The 21773-nt window shown below is 41.8% G+C and overlaps 1 protein-coding gene across 1 annotated transcript in view; it reads left to right on the top strand.

Annotated features, from left to right (window-relative positions):
• Positions 1–21773, top strand: part of CACNA1C (calcium voltage-gated channel subunit alpha1 C) — a 489781-nt gene that overhangs the window by 348647 nt on the left and 119361 nt on the right. The gene's annotated exons all lie outside the window — the stretch shown is intronic.

Genomic DNA, 21773 nt, shown 5'->3' with positions numbered 1-21773 from the left:
TGAGCTAACAGGCTCCTTTTATGGGCAGTGATGTTAAGAACTGAAAGATAACATTCAGCTTGCTTTCAGTTCTTGTTCAGTTTAATAAGGTGAGTTTTGTAAGACTTGGTTTATAAAATTAGTCCTCTGACATCTCACAGATTCTCTAGAGTTTCTCTAGAGTTGGCTGTTAATGGCAGAATTACATACTATTAGCAAACTAACTTATTACCCATTTCTTTTCCAAACTAATAATGAATACAGTGTCCCTTTTTACAAGGAGTCATGTGGAAAAGATGAAGGGTAATGGATACAAGTTAGTCCTGGGAGATTCGCATTGGAAACAAGAGGAAAAATTTTTCACAATGAGAACAATCCCCCAGGGAAGTGGTGGATTCCTCAACACTGGATACTTTTAAGATTCGGCTGGACAGGGTGCTGGGACATCTTGCCTAGACTGTGCTTTTGCCAAGAAAGGTTGGACCAGATGATCCTTGAAGTCCCTTCCTACCTGGGATTCTATGACTCTGTGCCGTTTATTCCAAGTGTCAGGTCTAAGGGCAGTGGCTGCCAACCTGTCCCTAGTACACAGCATATCATTCCCTGTGGCATTGTGGCTTTGGGTCACATTATCCGTTTTTGTTACACGACAGACCAGGCTTGGGAACAGATGTCTGCTGTGCTTAGTGTTATACAGTAGAATTACGTCTCCGTGGAGAGGAATTGCTCAGGATGTGAAGGAAGGCTGTGGACTGATTTTGGCCATGTACTGGGAACAATGGTCATGCTAACAAAAGTTGCTGCACCAGAGAATAGCAGAGACCAAGCAAGCAGGTCACTCCATGAAGTTTATTTGCCTATTCTTCTGACATTTGTGCCCCATCTAGAGCAGGTTGTTGATAGCAGTACTCTTCTTAGCACCTGTAGCCTGTATCTATGAATCCTAAATTAATTTACCTTCTAGCTTTGGTGTACTACCTAGTGTTGTACGTTGGCCCTCTTCCCACTACAGCCTTTTTTGGATATGGACCTAAAGGATCTCTGTGCTGCCTTCCTCTGGTGAGGAAGCAAATAGCCTCTGGATACAGACAGTAAAGAGCAGCGCTCCCCCACCCCATTCCAAAGCCAATAAAAATATCTGGATGCCTGCCCCCACCCAGCAGAGTTGTGGAGCTTACACTCTGGCCTTTTGTACTGCATAAATGGCTTTTTTTTTTTTCCACCTGTAGGCTGTTGTATTTCCTTTTGCACAAGTAGAGGTACCATATTGTTCAAGCTCTGTTGTATTTCTCGATACTTCTGAACTTCAATCTTTATTCTTATGACAAGTGAGAATGTATTTTCAAAGCCAAATAGCTTGCAGATGTTCTCTCCTAAGATGCCATACTCACTTCATTGGTTGACATGCTTATCTGTCATGTATGTCACATGGGAAGAAACTGCTGGTACCCTTACTGTACCCACCTATGTGATTCCACATCTTGCTTGTCCTACTGCCTACAAACATACCTTCTGCAGAATCATCTCAACCTGCTCAGATGTTGGAGACCAGGTTACTAACCAGCTCTGACAAGGCCTGTCTGCTCTCCTGAAGCTGAGTCACATTGCTGCTCTGCTGCTCTTGGGGCTTGAGAGATACAGAAAATGGGTTGAACGAACACTGTGTAACAAAATCAAACAGAGAAGTACAGGCCCTTTTCTTAATGGCTTCATGCTTAAGATAATACCACAGAAAAGTTGTCATAGGTGAAGTGACAGGGTGTTTTGTCTGGTGGTTTTGTTTTGTGTGTTATCTACTGTGTTGAATGTTTTGGTATTCATGCCAGCAGTCAATCACCAGTAGGGTTAAACTGAGGGAGAAAGATGATATTAATTCTCTTCCAAAAACCATCTATACAATAAGCTCCAACTATAAGGGACAGACAGCACAGCAGTTTAGGCACATTTGTAAATGCCCTCAGGAATCCCTTTGGCTTGATTGCCCCCAAGACATTTGAATCCCACCTACTAGCTCTGCTGAGCTTGCATTGCTGATGGTCCAATGTCTTCCTTGTCTTCTTGTGTTTAGCTCTTGCTGAAAGAGCTCAGATGCCTCAGATGCAGCTTCGGTGTGCTCCTCTCTCAAGTGTTCTTCAAAGCTCACTGCCTTCTATCTCTAGTTCAATGTCCTGAACTCCAGAGAAGACTGTTACTGCCCCTTTTCAGCACACTCTGTTCGGTGGTGAATTAATTAATAATGTTGGCTTTTAAGGTGTCAACCCTGAGCCTTTCAGATAACAATTCGCTGAAGTGCACGGGACAGTTCAGACCTCCCAAAGCTGCTGGTTTATCTCAACAAGCTTCAGGGGTTGCCTTTGCATCAGTTATACTGCACGGGTGCTCAGGAGCTGTGGGCTCCTGCCTGAGCTCTGACAGTGACTCATATAATATTTTTAAAGAAGTCACATCAGTTTTTATTTCCTCAGTTTCCCCTTGGAGGTTGCTTGGAGGTTTGGGGTTTTCCTTTATAAAGAACATCAGAAGAGTTCAGAAGTTTAATCAAAATATACTTATTAAACTAGAGTCTCAGCTAATGTAAACTCTGAGATTCAGCAATTTAGACCATCTGGGCTCTGACCCAGGTAGTCTACCTAAACTGAATCATCCCAAATGCAGAGAACATATGTATCCAGACTTTTCTCTGTCCTTGGCTTCAGAAGCAAGTTTTGCCGTCGTCTTACTCTGTAGAGAGGGCTGCCTGCCTGTCAGCATGGGAACTGCCTCCTATAAAAGAGCGAACACAAGGTGGAAGGGAAGAGAAATTCACTTGTGTCCCCATTCAGTTTGGCTGCCTGTGCCAGTCCTTAGGGCATCATCAGTCATATTTTGTATACGCTATTGCTTTTCTGAAGCTATCAAACCTTACCCTAAGTCTCACTGGGTGTTTAACAGCCCTTAATGAAATGGTCAACAAGTCCAAGGACTGCAACAATGAGAGCCTTAGGAAAGGGTGAGAGAAAGATAAGTGCAGCCAGTCGGACAATCTGTGCAGCCTTTGGCTGATGCTCTCCGTAGCAGAGGTCTTGGCATTCTTCTAAGGCAGTTTATTACCAGTCATTTCTCACATGCATAGAGGGGCATTCACAGAGCAGGCTGAATTCATTCTGTGTTTTGGGAAGTACGTGTTTAAGGTAGTTTTTCCTTGATGTTTGCAAACACGATTTTGCCATTATGGCAGATGTGAGGTTGGAAATGTGAAAAGGCTTCTTTTTAATAAACATTAATTTGACCGAGGAGAGAAACACATGTCATGGCACAAAACAGCTACTGAATTTCAAAATTACATGATAGCAAAGAGAACTGTCCCTCCTGTTGCCACAGTAACCGAGGATTTGCCCTTTTTTTTTTTCTTCCTGAGAGTGGTCTGGAATGCATCTCTGTTGCTGTGGGCAGAGCAGGAAACCTCAATCCAACCCAGATTCTCCTCCTATTGAAATTAATTGGCAAAACTCCCATTGAGTGCACTGGGGTCAGGAAAAAGCTGTGAATGGGCAGGGAGGAGTAATTTGATGTTTCTGACTGCTCAGATTTTGCCCTCCCTCTGTTTCCCTCTATTTCAGTTCTATTTGGTGCTGCTGTTGGCAATGTGAGTATGACCACATTAATGTCAATAGAGTCCCTAAGAGTAACACAGCCCACTGCTTGGCCTGGGATCTGATAACAAAAGCATTCTGTGATTCAAGACAACTTGTTCTTTTAGTTAATTCATATCCAAGGTAGTACTGTAAATTCAAGAGCTCATTTGCAAGTAGCTTACCCTACAAAAATTTAAAGTCTAATCATACTCCAGAGCTCTATTGTAGTGGGACTGATGGCTGTAGATAATCAGGTTTTCATGTAACACAGCAGAAAAAGCAATACAAATCAATGTTTTGCCTATAAAAAGCATATAGCAATACTTCAGACAGTATATTAAATAATGAAAGGTATGGGAAGGGGGTTGACTGTGTGCAGATTTATGCCTCGGTTAAAGTGGGAGTAGAAAGTGCCCTACTGAAGACAAGAAGTACAGAAATACAGGCAGGTTCTAAAATATGTAAAATACTAAGCTGTTTAAAAAGAAACAGTGTTGAATCTTCACCTTCAGAGCAGTTATTTTAGTGCCTTAGTGACCTTTGGAAATGTTTGTTAACATCCGAGTTCACTGCCTCTAAGGAATCGGCTGCAACCTGACTTGGTGGTGGACCACAGATTTTTGTCTCATTCCTTCAACCAGTGTTACCTGTGAACAGCACTAGTCATGACTAGGCAGTAGAGTGCATTTAATCACAGGCTTTTGCAAGTCTTCCTTAAGAGAAAATGATTTTGAGACAGGGAGGGAGTTTTCAGCTGCAAAAGTAAAACTTCTACAAGAAATTGGGACCTCTTGGACCACTGGAACGTTCAGAAAATCTGTGTCTTTCATGAAAATGTTTTGTGCTTCTAAACATCAGGACAGAAATGAGAACAGGACAGCTGATGGTTCAAAACAGGAAAAGAGAAGAATTTAAGAACTCTAGAAATAGAAGCCTCAGTTTTTTCAACCCAAACAGGGGTTTATTCCCAAGAGCTCCAATAGTAGTTTGACTCTATTACATAACAGGGATAAAAGCATGACCACCTTTCTCTGGAAGTTTAGGCTTTTTAGGATTTATCTATCCAATTCCTGTTGACTTGACTTCCTCTTGCAAAGACAACTTTTATACCATAAGGATTTGATTTCAGTGAGGCTGTGTACAAAATACTTTCTATAGACTTGGATGAAAGTTGCCGCTATATCCTGCACGACCCTTTGGAAAAGTTAGCAGTTTGAAGCTGATGGCTAGAGAGAGTTTTGTGTACAGATCTAACCAGGATACCAAGATAAAAGAACGCCAACTTGTTCAAATTTTACATTTAGTTATTTAATACATCAGCTTGCTCTGTGGCCTCCAAATCATGTGCTTAGTGTACCGACAAGGAAGTAGCTTATTACTTTCAGCCTGAAAAAATAGCATGGTGCTATGGGATGAATGTCTAAAGCAGAAAGTACGTAAAGGGGTTTTCAAAGACTTGGTTAGAGGCTAAAATTTCAGGGTGGCCTAAAGCACTCTTGGTCCACTTTCTGTGGTGAAATTTAATGGGAAATGCACAGCTAGGGAATTAATATGGAAGATGCAGAGGGGAAAATGAGAGTATAATTACGAGATGTATATTTTAAATTCAGTCTTGACCATGGCTGCATTAAAACTCATGTCTTCTTACTCTATGAGCAAAAAGACGGTGTACTGAGTTAACTTTTTTCTCCTGTTTAACAGAACACGCTTGAAACACACTTGAACTTTCTGTTGATGGCAAGTCAATTCACCCTGATTTATTCTAGTTTCATCTGCAGAATTTGTCCCAATGTATTTCACATACACATGGAAAGACATGGGCAACCACCCCTTGACAGGCATGTACAGCTTGATATTTTAGAGGATTTTTGCCTATTGTCAAAAAGCAATTAAAAAACCCACAGGGTGCTCACATGGGATTTAAGATACTCCAGGCAAAAGCTGTAAGAGGCACAGGCTGGAAAATGAAACCTTGATCACTTTAGTTCCTCCAACACTAGTTGGTGATTTAAGAATGGTTTCATATAACCTGGTTGCATTTTGCTTTCCATGCATAAACACAAGGAAATAAAAGCCAGTGTTGTAAAATGATTTATTATCTGTCAAAACCTCATCTAAAGAGGAAGAAAGCACAATGTCATCTGCTTTTATCATTGTCCACTGATGTGGAAAATAATCATCTGGTAACCAAGAAAAGAGTAGCTGCAGTGCCAACAGTTGTAGGCATTTCACAAGGGCACCTGATAGGTGTTTCACAAGTTCAGTAGCTGTGAGAGATTTATTCTCTTACACCTGGAGACAGAGGGACAAAAGAAGTGCTTTTTGGTGTTTGCCTCACCACCAGTTTCTTCTAGGGGAAAAAAACTCCATGTACTCAGCTGCAGAGGTTCCAAAACATGGTTTGCTTGGGCAGGAGTGACAGCAACTCCAAGCTGTGTGCTGTGCCCAATGTATGCACTGTAGAAAACAGTTCCCGTGGCATTTTTCTGCCTTGCCATCTTCTGAAGTAGCTTACAAACTGCTCTTAATACAAATACTACAGTTTGAGGATACTTACTAAAAGGCCTTTGTAAATGATAAGTCAGCTTTAGTTTTGTTGTGTGGTGGTTCTCTTCTTCACAAAGAAGCTCAGGTTGCAAAATGCTGCATGGGTTTGTGCTACAGATGTCAAGCTGGAGTCTATATTTAGCACACTGCCTAGAAAAAGCTTCTGGGACATTAGTTCTCACATTGGGCTGAATCACTCCTGCAGTCCTTAGGCAAAAATCCTACTGAAGTTGCTGGGGATTTTGCCTGGGTAAGGACTTGGGCCCCAATCTGTTTCATCTGAGGTCAGTAACAAAACACGCAAGTGTCAGCACTTGAAAACATTGCCCAGTGTGAGGTCTTCATGCGCCAGAGGCTTCTCTGTGCTCACACATGACTTTAGTATTGCGTAACAGTCGTCCGCCAAAGGGCAAGCATGAGGTATTCTGGATTTGAAATCACTTATAGGACTGAATAGTCCAGATAGTACTGTTTGCCCAGTGCATAATTCCACTGGCTAAAATACAGTTATATCTGGCACAAATGTGACCCATTGTCATTAATTAGCATTTTGCTTCCATAACTGTACTTAAGGAAATGTGGGATTGCAACCAGATAAACTTTTATATCCTAAAAAGTTAAAGCAACATCTATCAGAAAAGAATGAGAAAGTATTTCTGAGGTTCCCTACTGACCCTTTAGGTAGCTGCAGTAGCAGAGTACATCGGGCAATGATATTCAGTGCTGTAGGTGAGAGAAAGTAAAGCTGCCATTTAAAAGTCATGCTTTCATTGTGTAACTTTCTGTGCAGCTGAAGTAGCAAAAGAAAGATCTTTTGGGTGATTCTGCTTCCACTTTTGCCCCACGTTCCATCTTCGTCGACAAAATCATGATGCCGACATTTGACTTTTTTCCTATTGGAATGAAAACAAAACTGAGAGTAGACTTGCCTCCTGAACCTCTTCACATGTTGCTTTCTTTTGTGTGTGTGAGTGAAAAAGCAAGGAAGCAGTTGGGCCTTATCCATGGTTGTTTTGTATTCGTCCCCCTTCCCAAGAGGAAAAGAGAGGAAATACTTGGAGAGGAAAAAATGAGTTTTCTTAATGAAGTGAAATTAAAAACTTTGGGGTTTAAGTTATGCTTAGAAAGGCTTCGTGTACAACATTGATCCTTTAAAATCAGTATGCAGGTTAATATTTGGAGAGTGCTGTTCTGCACTTTTTCATCTATGCACTTTTTCATCTAATTTAAAGAACAAGGCACAGAAAGGCTAAACCCTGCTCTCAAGGTCACCCACCCTCTCAGTGCCAGAGTCTCTCACACCATTCCCTGCCCTCTAGACCAGATTTTTGACCTCGGATTGTATCACATAAGGCATTTACTGGATTGATCAGGGTGGTTTTGAGCTATTTGCCTTCTCTGGGAATTCACCGTAATCATCTTAATCATTTTAATAGAAACAATTTTCTTGTCCCCCTGAATGTATAGATAGTTCACTCTGTGTAAGTTAATCAACAGGTTTGCTTTTTATTAGTAATATAATTTAACAACCCAGCTTTTATCAAAAAGCAGCATTTGAGTTCATTGTTCTGTAGATTTCACAACTTCCCAGTTTCTCTTTCTTCCTGGCTGAAAGGAAGCTTTGATCATAAAACAAAAAGCAAGCAACTGTTTGAAAACCATTTTCCCCTTCCTTCTCTGCTGAGGGTAGGTAAATCCCATCTAACCAAATGCCATGTAGAAGCTGTTTGTCTCAAGCCTGCGTTTTATGTCAAAGCACGGTATGGAGAAAACAATTTGTTTCTTTGTTTGAATGGAGAGCAAAAGAAAAAAGAGCTGCTGGTATTCGGGAAGCCTCAGGACAAAGCTATGGCCAACGTTACAATCTGTAATTCTGAAGTAATTTGTTCCAACATAGCATCAGAAAGCCTGACATTGTTTGATGAAGTGGGAAAAGTATTTCTAGAAAGTAGAGCAGAGTAACTTTTCAGTTTGGGGAAGGTGGGCCAAACTGAGGCATGTGTCGGACTCCAGCAGCCAGCTTCTTGAGTGAGTGGTGGTGAATAGTGACAGCTCTGAGATAACTGACTGACCCTGTAAGGGTCACTGCAGTGAGCACCTACCAAATCTCTGTGCCACTGCTGCCACTTTTGTGTGGAAGAAGGGAGGGCAGTGTGGAGAGCAAACTCCAAAACTGTGCTAATTTCTGCCACAAGCTCAATTTTAATTCTTACTCCCTTGCAGTCATCAAAAACGACGTAAGTTAGATAAACTCCCAGGCTGCTGCAGTTCACATCTGGGAAGAAAAAAACCCCTTCCTGTAAGATCCTCTGTGACTGAAAAATTTTTGTAGTGATCTACACACTCTCTTGCTCTCTTGCAACTGAGGATCTGGCTTGTGTTGTTCAACTTACAGTTTTTTCTAGCTTCTCTCTTCCCTGACTCTTGTAACCAGGAGCGCAAACATTACACCGAGAACTGCTAGAGCAGTGATGTGTGACCAGCAACAGCATATAGAAGCTGACATTAATGTTGACGGGGCATTATGTTTATCTACTATAAAAGCTATTTCCCTAGCAAAGACTGTCTGGTGAGATAACACCTCTGTTTTGCCTGCTGGAAGAGAGACTTATGTTGATGTAGGAATTCTCTTATAGTACTAACGTGTTACAGAGAAATATCTTTGAAGGTAAGGTCTTAGAGAGAATCCATTGTTTATATAGCTGGGGAAGACACCTTTGTGCAAATAAATTAATCTCCAACTGCCCTGTTGGGAAGTCCTTCTTGAAGTTGTCAAGATTTATCTACTGACACTGTGATTCCACTTCTCAAGAAAGGACATTAGGGGAAACTAGAGGAACATGTAAGAAAACTGCCACTGCCATACCTTCTGATGAATTGAGCATGTTTTATTTCCCATGGTTAGAGAGGCATAGAAGGCATTCAGTACCAGGATCTCCACAGAAAATTTTAGGAAGAAATGCCACAAATTCCCAAGCTGAGTATTTATACAGCAAGGCCACTTTTTTTTAGATGCCTACTGTGTGCTCTTAAATCTCTATAAGGGCACTTATAAAGTGGTTTTAAAAACTGTGGAGTCTTCTGCACTTTCTGCTGAAGTTAGTGAGAATGACCCATGATCAGTGTTTGAAAATCAGTTATCATTGCGGGTGCAGCCTTAAGAGTCTCTTCATTGAGAAAAAAGCATTGGTGAGCAGGACTGATAGCAGCTGAAACCCCAAGGGTTTTTTAATGTGGTATAAAGAACTGTCAGAAGAGAGGTTTAGGTGTTCAGTAATGGTAGCTGAGGGACATGGAGCATGAGTTTGGAGTTAGAAACAACTGTTGGGGGTGAGAATCAGTTGTATTACAGTAATGCCAGCCAAGAACAAAGCCACGGTTTGCCTGGCACTGTATATACACAAATGAAAAGTCTCTGTATGTGGTTCTTTTTTAGAGGAAACCAAAGCTAGTGTAGATGGGGTTCAGCTGCCTAAACATACTCATCTAATGCCAATTTAGACACTTTATGGTACCCAAGACCTTCATTGTGGACTGACAGATGAAATATAGCAGCTGGAGCTTGTACTCTCATGGTGTGGTAGTTGGAAGGGCATATCCCAGGTGGGATGTCAAGAATCCCATTCAGCGCCTCAGAGGATGCAACTGAGTGTGGTTGGTCCAAAGACACATAGGAAGAAATTAGTAAAACTAGAACCTTCAATAAGGATCTTGTAAGCTGAATGTCTTTAAAATATCGTTGGTAGACAGAAGAATGTGGTAAAGACCAACTGTAATAGAAACTGTTCTGATACAAGCTTTTTTCCCCCCTTGGTCTAAGTGTATATTCATCATGTCCTATCTACCTATCTCTTTTTCTTCCCTTATGTGTTATATATTATAACTTGAAAATTCATGTGCAGAAAGGTAAATACTGAGGTCCAGACCTTGTATTCCTTGGTCCAGACCAAGAGCTCTCTGTGGGATGGTGTCAAACCAAGAAGCCTCTAAGAGACCCGGCCAGGCTGGGGCAGGGGCAGGGGGGGGCAGGAGGTACATTAGCAGAGCTGTACTGGGGAAACTGTCACATCCTCCACCTTTCCTGCCCCTGACTGCAAGGTAGCTTGAGTAATCCATTGCTTTCTTAAATGGATTCACAAGCAAGCACACAAGGAGGCAAAGATAATAGTATTTTGTTTTAAATGCAAGCGGGGTTAGAAAGTTGACCCTGCTGTTGTGAAGGCAGCGCAGCAGAGCAGGGCGATGAGCTGTAGCTGACAGGAGGTCTGTGACGCTGCGATGTTCCGGCGGCAGAGCTCGGAGACGAGGAGTCTGGGCGACATTACACAGATGAACTAGTATGTATATTACCAAATTGATAGCCAGTGCTGGTGCAGCTGAGAAAAACTGACGGTTGTGAATGGCACCCAGCCCTTCCCAGTGCTTTGGTGGGAAGCCTGGGAAGCTTGCAGCAGGACCCTGCTACAGGCACAGCTCTGACAGCAGCAGTCACGCTCTCACTCTGCCTACTCATTTCTGCTTATTGGGTGAGAAACTTCCCATCCACTCCAGTACAGTCTGCTAATAGGATAAAAATCTCCAGTTGTATTTGCTCCTGGGAAGAGAAGCAGGTCTCTCCATCCCAGTTATCTCATAAACAACATCAAGCCTGGAGAGGTGGCGGGGGAAGGAAAATGTTTCCAAGTGGGGAACCGAACTGAAAATAGCTGTGGCACTGAGTCTGCCTGCTGATTACAGCAGCTCTTCAGTTAGCAGGATTGTAGAGGTAAATCAACAGATTAGAGAATCGGCCTCTCAGAACTTGAGGCCTAAATTCAAATTCAGCTTTAGGGCCTATGGGTGTTTGTAGTGCTGCTCACATCCTCATTTCCATTTACAAATTTCACAAACCAGAGCACAACGCATCTCACTCGTCCTCGTCCACTTGAGGAAGGACTGCAGTCAGGCGTGTCCCTCTAAGTGCAGACTACAGAGGTTTTGAAGTGAACCCAAGAGTAGGTAACATGGGGGTCACTGGAGATCAGGATGAGGATGTTACCAACCACATTGAAATCTGTAGGCTGAAGTAGGAGAAGGGTTAACTATCAGAACAAGGACTCTGTGGCAGAGCTGCGTGGATCCTCACAGATGTGCAGATCAAAATGTAAGTGTATTATCTAGCTGTTTGAAGAACCACGAGCAGAATAACGGGGCTATGCCAGGTCACAAATGACTTGCTTTAACACAGCTGTGTGAGGGAAGCTTGCATAACACCTGCCCACACTAAGCTTAGCTCAAGCTGTTGTTATCAGTCCCTCGCTCTCCTGCATGCTAGAAGTATTTGCAAACTAGGAATCTATTCTCTCAGTCTATTCAAGGCCACTATGAAATTCCTGTTTCTTTGGCTTGGGGTAATTGACCTATTCTCAATGCCCTACTCAAGAGGTGTAAAAGCTTTAATTATGGGTTCGACAAGCCGACTTTAAGGGCAATACTCTTTAACTTCAATTCTTTGCTTTTCTCCTGGCTGCACAGTAACACACAGCCTGCCCAGCTAGCATGTCTCATGCTTCTGACTCATATGATATTGTGATAATAGTGTCTAGTATCAGACTAGTCATTATGTTAGCAAAAGTGTCTGAAGGAACACCACATGCAGGAGCCGCACAGAAAATCACAAGCATTTTATTTACTAGGCACAGAAAAATGTAGCAGGATAGGGTTTCAAAACAGAATTTTATGCACATTTCAGAATAGGAGAGGTCATTTCCCTTTCAGATCATGAAGCTGAATAGAATCTGTTCAGTGTGATCCATGAATGCAACTACAGGGGTCCAGCACTTTCACACAGCCCTGGCTCCAGAGTGACCTAGATCTGATTTGTGTGTTGCTGTACTTGTCGATCAGTGAACTGAATTGCTTGAGTGTTTACCATCAAGGAAGGCATCATCCAGAAGCCTTCTCACACATCCCACAGGAATACTGCCATTAGAAAATGTCTGCACTTGCTGAGAATTAATCTCTGTCAGGCATTGCCTGTGCAAAGGGACTGTTCAGATGGACAGGGCCTTGCTGCTCTGTTTTCTTGATAATAGTGCTTAAATATTTTAAGCAAGTCACTCCTAAATTAAGCCTTCCCAGATGCGACAAGCTTTTTTCACTCTTCCAGCTTGCACAGCGGTATTTCAGTTGAAAATATTTCAGTCACTTGTTCTTTCCCACAGTCCCTTCACCTGTGGGCCAGCCTCTGCCCAGCTGCCTTTGAAATAATACAGCCTGATTTCTCCCTTGCATTTGCTTTTCCTTTTTTTTTTTTTTTTTTTTTTTTTTTTTTTGTGATGTTCTGCCAACAAGGGCCAGCCTGCAGAATACTTTCCTCCTTCTATACCAGACACAGTCCTACCTTCTCGCTTGCACAATTCCTGCCTAAGCTCCCTGGCTGCAGGGTTGTGCGAGCTCCCTCCTGGAAAGATTTCCATTGGGAGCATGACTCCCCACTCGCTGCACCATCCAAACAGTCCCTGCTGTCCCGATGCATCCTCTTATGTGCTCTAGCTCACAGCCTCTAGGCCACTCACTGAGTTTTCAGGCATCACCCACCTTGAAATGGCTTGTGACAGGCAGGAATGTCATAAAACAGCCGGAGCTGCACCTCGGTCATTTTGAAGCTTAGCAATCTAGGTGGCAAGCAGCACTCCCTGGAGAGTTTCTGATGACCTAAGCAGATCGAGTTGGAACTAGGTTTTATAATTTTTTTGCTGCTTCTGGACTCTGCAGGGAAGGTGGATTCATGGGGCTGTCAACTGAAAGTACAAAAGATGCTTTTGCTGAAGTAGAGATCCTCCTCAAAGTTACTGATTCACCACCCAGGTGTATATTTGTATGGGTGGGCAGGTGCAGAAGTTCCCCCATGGACAGGAATTTCAGGAAACACATGGCCTGCTTTAAAACTACATTTGTGCTTGAAACTTATGTGCTGAGTATTTTCATTAATAACAATGCTAGTGAGCAAAATGTGAATAGTGTCATGATTATTAGAGGGACAAAAGCGATCAAAGCAGGAGGAATTTTTTTCTTTTAGTTGTCAATTTTACTGTCTTGAGGGCACTTTCTTTGTGGTTAGTTGTTTTGTTCATGATCAATGTTTGTATCGCTTCCCAACACATTATCTACAACATTTGCAGCTCTCATGCCCCCATTTCTAAGGCGCCTGCCAGACCAGGCTGCGATAATAGAATCATTCTGGTTTTCAAGTGAGATGCTCCTGCTTGTTGTTCCCGTGTATATTTTGCAGGGTAGATTCAGGCACATTTGATGGCACTGCTGCTTGTCTAACCTTCCTGTACTAAAAATCATAAAGACTGGGAGGGAAATCTTGCAGAACCAGTCAGAATGTGCTGTTGTGATTTGTTCACCATCACAAAATACTGTTGAAAGGGTCATAGAACCTCAATTGTTTTGTTTTTCCTTTTTTCCTTTCTTCTTTCTTTTCTTTTTTTCTTTTTTTTCTTTTTTTTTTTTTTTTTAATGAATAGCTTCATAATTCTGTGGGGAACCAGAGGGGTTGCTAAAAAGTATTAGATTGACACCAGAAACTTACTCTATAAACCATGTCCTGGCAAGTAAATGCCTTGCACTTTGGCACATTGGCTGTTGCTCCTAGCGAGGCAAACAATAAAAGTCATTTATCAGACAAGAAAACCAGTTTAGGATGTCATAGGACAACCCAGATTCAGGAGAGAGACATCTTTCAAGATCTGTTTTGGTAGCAGCTCTGTCACCCTGTGACCCAGCCCATCTGTCCTCCTTCAGCCACAGGGATTAAGAGTTACTTCCATTGCACTTGCAGGCAAATACTCTGCAGCGAATGGACTCCTACTGCAGAACTTAGATGTTTGCTCAGCAGAACAACCAGTTACCCAGGGAGACTGCTCAGTGTGCCCTTTTTATACACTCCTTTCTGTAAAGTCCGCTTTTGGGGGAGTCCTACATCCTGTGTTGACCAGACATTTGAGATACTACAGGTTATGCAAAGAATACCTTCACCCTTCACGCAGGGAAGCGCAAAGAGGATTTTAAGTTCTTCCTTTCAAATACAGAAAAGAAGATGCATGAGGCTTGCCAAGGCCACCTCTTGGCAGGGTCAGGAGTTTGACTGAGCCCGTTATGTGGTCCTCTGTGCAATATGCACTCCACTCACTGGCTGAAATGAACAAATATTTGTGGAATGCTGGGTATTGCTGTCAATGTTGCTATAAAAAGAAGAAAAATGGCAGCTGTTTAAAGTAGCTGAGGAGTTTATTTGTACTAAAGTACATCCCAAGAAGATTAATTAGTGACAAGGTAATACATTCATAGGTGCTCAGTAACCTGCATGCGGGAATGACGGATCTGTTAATCATATGCCTGCACAATTGATACATATTGCTCTCTCTCCTGTTCCTCTTTGAGTACGGTATAAATTCACTTAGTCCAAGGCTATGTCCCATCAACATCATAGGATGTGTATGTGCATATGGTGACACTCCAGAGGGGAGGAGGACATGTAAAAGCAAGTTTTTTTATATAAAAAATAAACACTGCCATTTATATTGTAAAATATATAATTTATCTGTGAATGAAACGTTTGACCATATGATACTCCATCTCACTATTGGCAATGTTCCTACTTTCTACTGCTCCATTCAGTAAACTGTGCTACACTGCATCAGTCTTCTCTGATACAGTCCAATGCCCAGCCTGGTTTTACTGTAATGACAAGCCTTGTTACTACATGCTAGCTGCAACATCTTTGCTGCTGGTTCACTGGTGTAAAGATCTTTTTACCAAAAGCCTTTTTCTGTTTGACTGAAGCAGACACAACTGGCAATCACTTTATTGCTCTTTATTACTGTCCTAGATTCTGTGGCTGACCTTGAGTGAAAGTGTGAACCAAGCTCTCTCCTTGCAATTGCAGTCATTTGCATGTAACCCAAAATTAGGTTTTGCAAAGTGTATATGTTACATGTATTTAATCTAACATTGTGTGTATAATGTCTGTATGAGCATTGAGCTCTGAGCCCTTGCTAAGCATTTTCTAAGTATTTTCAGAATTTTTCTGGATATTTTTTTTTATTGTGCTAGGTTTATCAATGCATTCAGTCTATACTTTGGGAGGTATGTAACCACCAAAATCCTACATATAGTTCAAGTTTGCTTTCCTCTTCTCCTGTAGAAGCTTTCCTATTGCAGAACTCCTTTTCAAAATAGAAAACCCAGAGGAGTTCCCCAGTCATATCTGGTATATCTTCCTGACAAAATCAGGAGATCTAGAGAAAACTAATCATTTACCTCTGCAGTTTACTTTCTACATGCTGCTTGCATTTAAGAACTTACTCATTGATTGTTCCCAAGACACTGTATGCGTGTAGCAGAATGAAAGCTGTATCTTATTTAAATTAATGAATAAGATGAATGAGTGCAGCATTTCCAAAACAGGCATGAGAAGAGGAAAGCTAGGCAATGTTCATGTGTTAATTAAAGTAAGAGCTCTCCACCAAAAATATATGAGTCAATCGATATTCTGACAGCTGCCCATAGACTCATTCATGAAATGATGGGCATGAGAGGCACCACAGGAAGCAGGGTTTTTACTGGAGACAAAGTCATTCACTTGATGCACATTCTGTTAAAAGAAGCAGCAGCCTGGATATTGCAATTTATTCTTGTTGTGCTTGATGGAAAAAGAAATCTTAAATCCCAATTGGATAATTCACAGGACTTCTTTACTCTTTAGATTTGCTTTATAGTTCTGCAGAGTCCCGCTTGGGAGACATTAGCCTCAGTAATAACTATAGTACTTAGTGCTTATTGTAATGTGTTTCATCTGCAGATCTCGGAGAGGTTTGCAAGGTGAATGCAGAATTATAAACCCCCTTTTAGAGAAGCTGAACAGATACGGAGAAAGGCTTGGTCATATGGCCAAGGTGACACAATAAGGTGAAATGGTGGAGTGACGTCAGGTCCTTCTGACCTCAAATGCCAGCGTGAGCAAAAGGAGTAATTTAGACCCATACTTTGCAAAGTGATTCAATACCAGTAGACACTGAAGTGCTGGAGAGATTGGAGTCTAAGTGAGCAGCATATTAGAAAACACAATCAAGTGTGTTGTTGCTTTTCTTAATCTGAAAACCCACCACGGGTCTTTTTCAGTATGAATGGACATACTGTCAGGTAGTCACACTGTTTCAAGTCAGGTAACCAACTCAAGGGTATAAGGTACATGCCCAGCCTGTCCATACAGTTGAGGGAGACATCAGTGTGGCGTTCAGAAAACCTGTGATAGGAATCTACCTGCCTCTGTAGCCTAACTCAAACAGCTAAATCAGAGATGTAAAGTCAGGCAATTGTGAATAGCCTCTGGCATATCTAATTCTGAAACTAATGCCCAGATCTGCAAATTCATGTAGTAACGTGTCCCATTAAAATCTGTGAAAAATTTATGCGTTGCCTATGTTTGTGGAACTGGGCACCCTTTGCCCAGGCATGAACTTCTCTGGGTCTTAAATTATCACAGTATTTAAGTGAGATTCAGCAGCAAGTGTGGCAACATTGTATAATCCATGGAGATAAATCTGAATATTAGAATTACTTCCACTGCTGAGATGACAAATACGTCATAAATGCAAGATACAACAGTGGAAATTATATCTCTGAACTGGGAGCAAATACGTGTAAAGTGTGTAAAGGAAAAATTGCCTTAGGGCTACACAGAAGGGTATTTGCTTGTGCCAGCTTTCTGTTTCAGCGGTTGGCTGTCTTTTGGCAACCTGCCATCTAATAATTCATTGCTTGTCCATGGGCCATTTCGTCGGAGGAGGGACATATGTTAGTGCAAGAGTAGAGCTGGTATCAGTGCTTGATGCCAGTGACATGGAACAGAGGCTCTCAAAGGGTCTTGCACATCTGTCTGTCTAGCCAGTCACAGACTGCACAATCTTTGTCCTTGTTTCTGTCTGCTGGGTGTCGGAGGTAGAATTAACATAACATGAAGAATTTCTCAGATTTATTTTTAAGGAAGCAGCTACATAGCTTTGTTGTTGCTTAGTTTAGGTAGTCCAGCAAAAAAAGTCGACGTTCAGAGACAAGCAACACTGTGGAAAGATGTAAGTGCAAAGGCTTCAGAAACAACTGTAGAGAGGCTATAAAACCTACTGGTCCTTCAGATTTGCACTCTGTTGAAACTGAGATTCTTGCATGCCTTTAAAAAGTTGTTTCACTTCCCTTTAAAAAAATTGCTGTGCTACCTAGAAAATATGTAACTAATGAGAGATTTCATCAACCAGAGTGAATTATGGATGTGATGATAAATCCCCCAAAAAATTGCTATATAAGCAAGGTCACCATAATTTGCACCAGGAACAGGTACACTGGAACAGGTTGCCCAGAGAAGTTGTGGATGCCCCATCATTGGAAGTTTTCAAGGTCAGGTTGGAGAGGGCTTTGAACAACCTCATCTAGGGACAGATGTCCCTGCCCATGGCAAGGGGGGTAGACTTGATGATCTTTAAAGGTCCTTACCCACCCAAACCATTCTATGAAATATATAATATCTTCTACAGGACCTGTCCCTGTGTTGTTAGTGGTTCACTGGTTTGGTTGAAGCAAGCCACCCACTCTGTGAACTCATTGCCATGTTAGCTGCACTGCTGCTCCTGGTTTAGTCCAGAAAAGGCAAACTGCCTGATGGAAATCCCTTGTCACCCTTTTAACAACCTGCTGTCACTTAGGATGGAGGGGTGAGGGAGCAGAGTTGTCATCTACTGTCAAGAAGTCACCTATATACAGCATTGGTGTTTAGTTGCTTGACCCAATACCTTAGAGTGTTAGGTGGGGCAGTTGAATAGTATGCACAGGGATCAGCCACTGCCTTGCCCGTGCTGCAGTTTGGACACTGAAGCACCTTTGATCCAAAGTATGTGGTAGATGGAAGATTTAATGATCTGCTTGAAGGTCAGTAAGTGAGGAGCCCACAGAGAGACAGTGTGCCCTCTACACCTGGCAGAACCAAGCACCCTGGGGATCTCTCATTTGGTTACAAGCAGTGGATTTCCTGAAGTTGACAGAGAACCACTCCTCTAAGAGTGCCTAAGTCACTGAATACACATGGCACAGGAGGCGAGGCACCAGGATTTCCACTGCTAAGTTGCTCAGTGCTCAGGTGGGAGGAAATCTGCATTTGCCTCTTCTTTGCTTTTGTCTCAGCTCCCAAAATTACAAGGAGGAAGTGGCCAGTGAGATGGTGCAGTCTGTATACCATGGTCCTAAACATAACTCTGGTCTGGACTAAAGCCTACCATTTAGAAAAAACATCTCTTCCCCATTAAAACATTCCTGTGGTGAATTTACCACCAGCATTCTTGGTACATGGTTCCAGTCATTAATTACCCAGACTGCAAAAAATGCCTGACTTGTTTCTAGACTGGAGCCAGGCTGTGGGCACAAGGTCTGTGTCTCTGAGAACCGAGTCAGATAAGAGAGCCATCTGGGCAGTATTTGGTTTACTTCCTTTCATATTCAGCCTCATTTTACATACACCTCTCCTGCAGCATCTTCTACTTTCAGGATTTGTTAACTGGCCTGAATGAAGATCACAGCGTCTGCACATGTGATTATCCCCGATGTTGAAGGTGATGTGAGGTGCCACATAAAATAAGTGATTGCCCTGCTGTGAGCATACCACAGTGAGGAATACGGTCCTAATCTCCTGTCTGTCCTGACCTTTAACTTCTAGACCGTCATTCCTCTTCTACTTGATACCATCTTAATACTTTTTATTGTCCTTAACATTTTCCACCAGTGCAGTGTAATGAGCGCCTGTGAGCTAGTGCCAGTGAGCTAGCCTGAACCACAGGAGTCTCTTCAGCCCGTGTGCCACTGCACCTGCATCCCTCACTTTAATTTGGCTTTCTGCAGCGGTAAGGTTAGGGAAGTGTGAAGTAAGCTCTAAGACTTCTCTGTGCGTGCACATCTGATCTGTGTGGGCTAAGGACATTTGTGCATAATAGGCAGAGGATCAACATTAACTAATTCATGAAAAGCCATGCAGCAGGAGGACATCAGAAGGCAAGTGCCACATGTAAACTCAAATGGAAATCATGAGATATAGTCTAGGGGTATCCTAGTTTGGATAAGGCAGTGTACATCTGAGTGCTGGACGAAGGTTGTTAATCTCTAGAGATGGAGAAAGACAAGGAAATGTGATTACCCCAACACCTTTCCTTTAGCAGCTCTGACAGTTTTAAAAGAGTTTCTAGATATTGCGGCAGTTTAGGGAAGAAAGCCAAGGAACCTCATTCAGAAATTGGCTAGTCCACATTCTGACCCTAGGGGTCAGGAGATAACTGGAGGCCAAATTGTGATTGCCTTAGTCTCATCAATTTCAATAGGTCAGACAGTCAAACAAGATGAGTGTTGACATTGATATAAAGGAGAAAGGATTTTACCCATAAACTTAAATTCAACAACTTCACGTTCTCAGAAGGCAGATATAAGAAAGAGCAGAAAACAAGGAAGAATTATCCTCTGATGATGTTATATTTCATACTTCCATATACCTTTGGTTTTAATTTTGTACTTTTAATTCACATGATGAAGTTTTCAGACAGAAGTGGATGTCATGTGTAAGCTGAGTTCCTTGTTTTTTTCTTTTGCCTGTCACTGGCTGCATGTTCTCTATTGATGTCTTGTTCCTGGTACTTGACACTGACCATCTTGTCTGTGAAAGGAAGCACTCCAGCTGGCTTGCCTGATAAGAAGAAAGGAAAATTTGCTTGGTTTAGTCACTCCACAGAAACCCATGGTAATGTTCCACTGCACTCTGTGTCCACACTGCGTATATCTGTGTGTGTGTGTGTGTCTATATATCTCTATACAGACTGACATATAACATAGCTTTGTATACTTCTGCATGTGCGTGCCTTGCTTTTTCAATTGCTTGTGCAGTGTCCTCTTCATGCAGTCAACATATTAAGCTGCTCTGCAAATCAATCTCTTGCTAATGTCTTCAAAATTGTTTTCCATTTGCAAATAAGCTTAAATATGTCTTGAAAGTGCTTTATCTCATCTTCAAAGATGACTCGCGAAATACCAACGTTTTGTTTTTTTTCCTGAAGGGCTTAGTCTGGACCGAAAATTTTAATTATGAATGTTGTTTTTTCTTACAGCTTACTTGACTGTTTCATGTGCATCAAAATATGAATTCAGCTGATTCTTTAATTTGCCTTTCCAAACAGACAAGATTATTAAAACATCCCGTCTTCGTAAAGAACAGGCACTGTTAGAGTACAATATGTCATAGTTAGGTCAAGAGTATTAGAGAGTCCAGTATTTCATATGGTCCTAAGAACACAGAACAAGAACTTTAGGTTTCCTAAGTCATGTTGTAGGCACGTGGATTGCTGGAATGGGATGAAGGAAAGATAGTTCATTTTGAGGGACATTTCTACCACAATGCTTTCAAAGCAGGAACCCAGAACCGCTTTGGAAGAATCTTCTGGTATCTTTCTAGACTCTGAAAGAAGACGTGGTCCCGTGGTCCGTTAAACATCTGCCCAGTTGAAAGGTGGAATCTATTTGTTCTACATTGCCTCCTTTTGCTCCAAGGACCCACCAATAATTATGCTCTTAGTACTGAGTAATGTATTCTTATAGGCTGTTAGAAGCCTTTCCAACAGCTAATACTGCATGCTCTCAAGTCTCATCTGAGAAATATATCCAACTGCTAATACAGGTCATGTTCTGAAGATGTACCAGGCATCTGAGAGATCTGTTTAACTCCTTCATTCAGTTTTAAGTATAATTTTTCATTTGTTTTGTTTCTTTGAAAAGGGGGGAGGAGGGAAGAGGACACATATTGGATCCTATCCATTGTCCTAACTTATGTTGAATGATTATATATTAATGAGTTATTAGAGCTCATATAGGAGCTTGGGAGCAACTGGTGGAATGGAAAATGTGATTATTTTCTTTTTTTATGACCTATAGAAGCAAATAAAATATTGAGGTTTGATAACAGATAGAAGATGTGACAGGTCCTTGGATCCAGATGAGATAGATTCACACCTAGGGTTGCTTTCGTTTGATGTTTGTTCCATGATACTTCTGTAAAAGCCTAGGAGATTCTGTCCAGTTCTTAGTTGGTGGGTGTCAACATAAAATCTCCGCCATAGTCCATATTCATTAGCTCCTTTGTTGGTAACATCTGAATGGGTCAGAGAGTCTGAATTCCTTTCATATCCCTATAGGTCCAGTTTATAAGTGTAAGGTTGAAACACATTAATGGTTACTATATGACGGATGAGCCATCAGTATTATTTATGTGGTACTTGCTATCAGGCTAACAGAAGCCGTTTGTCCGAATACCTGTCAATCTGGTGCTTTTTATTTGCGCTCTAGTCAACACACAAGAGATTGGGGAGGGCAGTGAGATGGTTGGGCTGGTGCAAGTAAAGGGGCATTTTTTTAAGTGTTCCATTGAATCAAGCACAAGCTTCTTTGTTGGCTTTGCCAGGTTCTCTAATTTTCAATTATTCCATTCATAAAATTTCCAGGAACTGATTCTGAAAGAAAGAAAGCATCTGCTACTTCCCTTTTCTTTAGCATTTGAGTAACCTG

This window comes from Egretta garzetta, unplaced genomic scaffold (assembly GCF_000687185.1).
Source record: "Egretta garzetta isolate BGI_Z169 unplaced genomic scaffold, ASM68718v1 scaffold511, whole genome shotgun sequence".
In the NCBI taxonomy this organism is placed as follows: Eukaryota; Metazoa; Chordata; class Aves; order Pelecaniformes; family Ardeidae; genus Egretta; species Egretta garzetta.
This window is presented reverse-complemented; position numbering and strand designations above follow the sequence as displayed.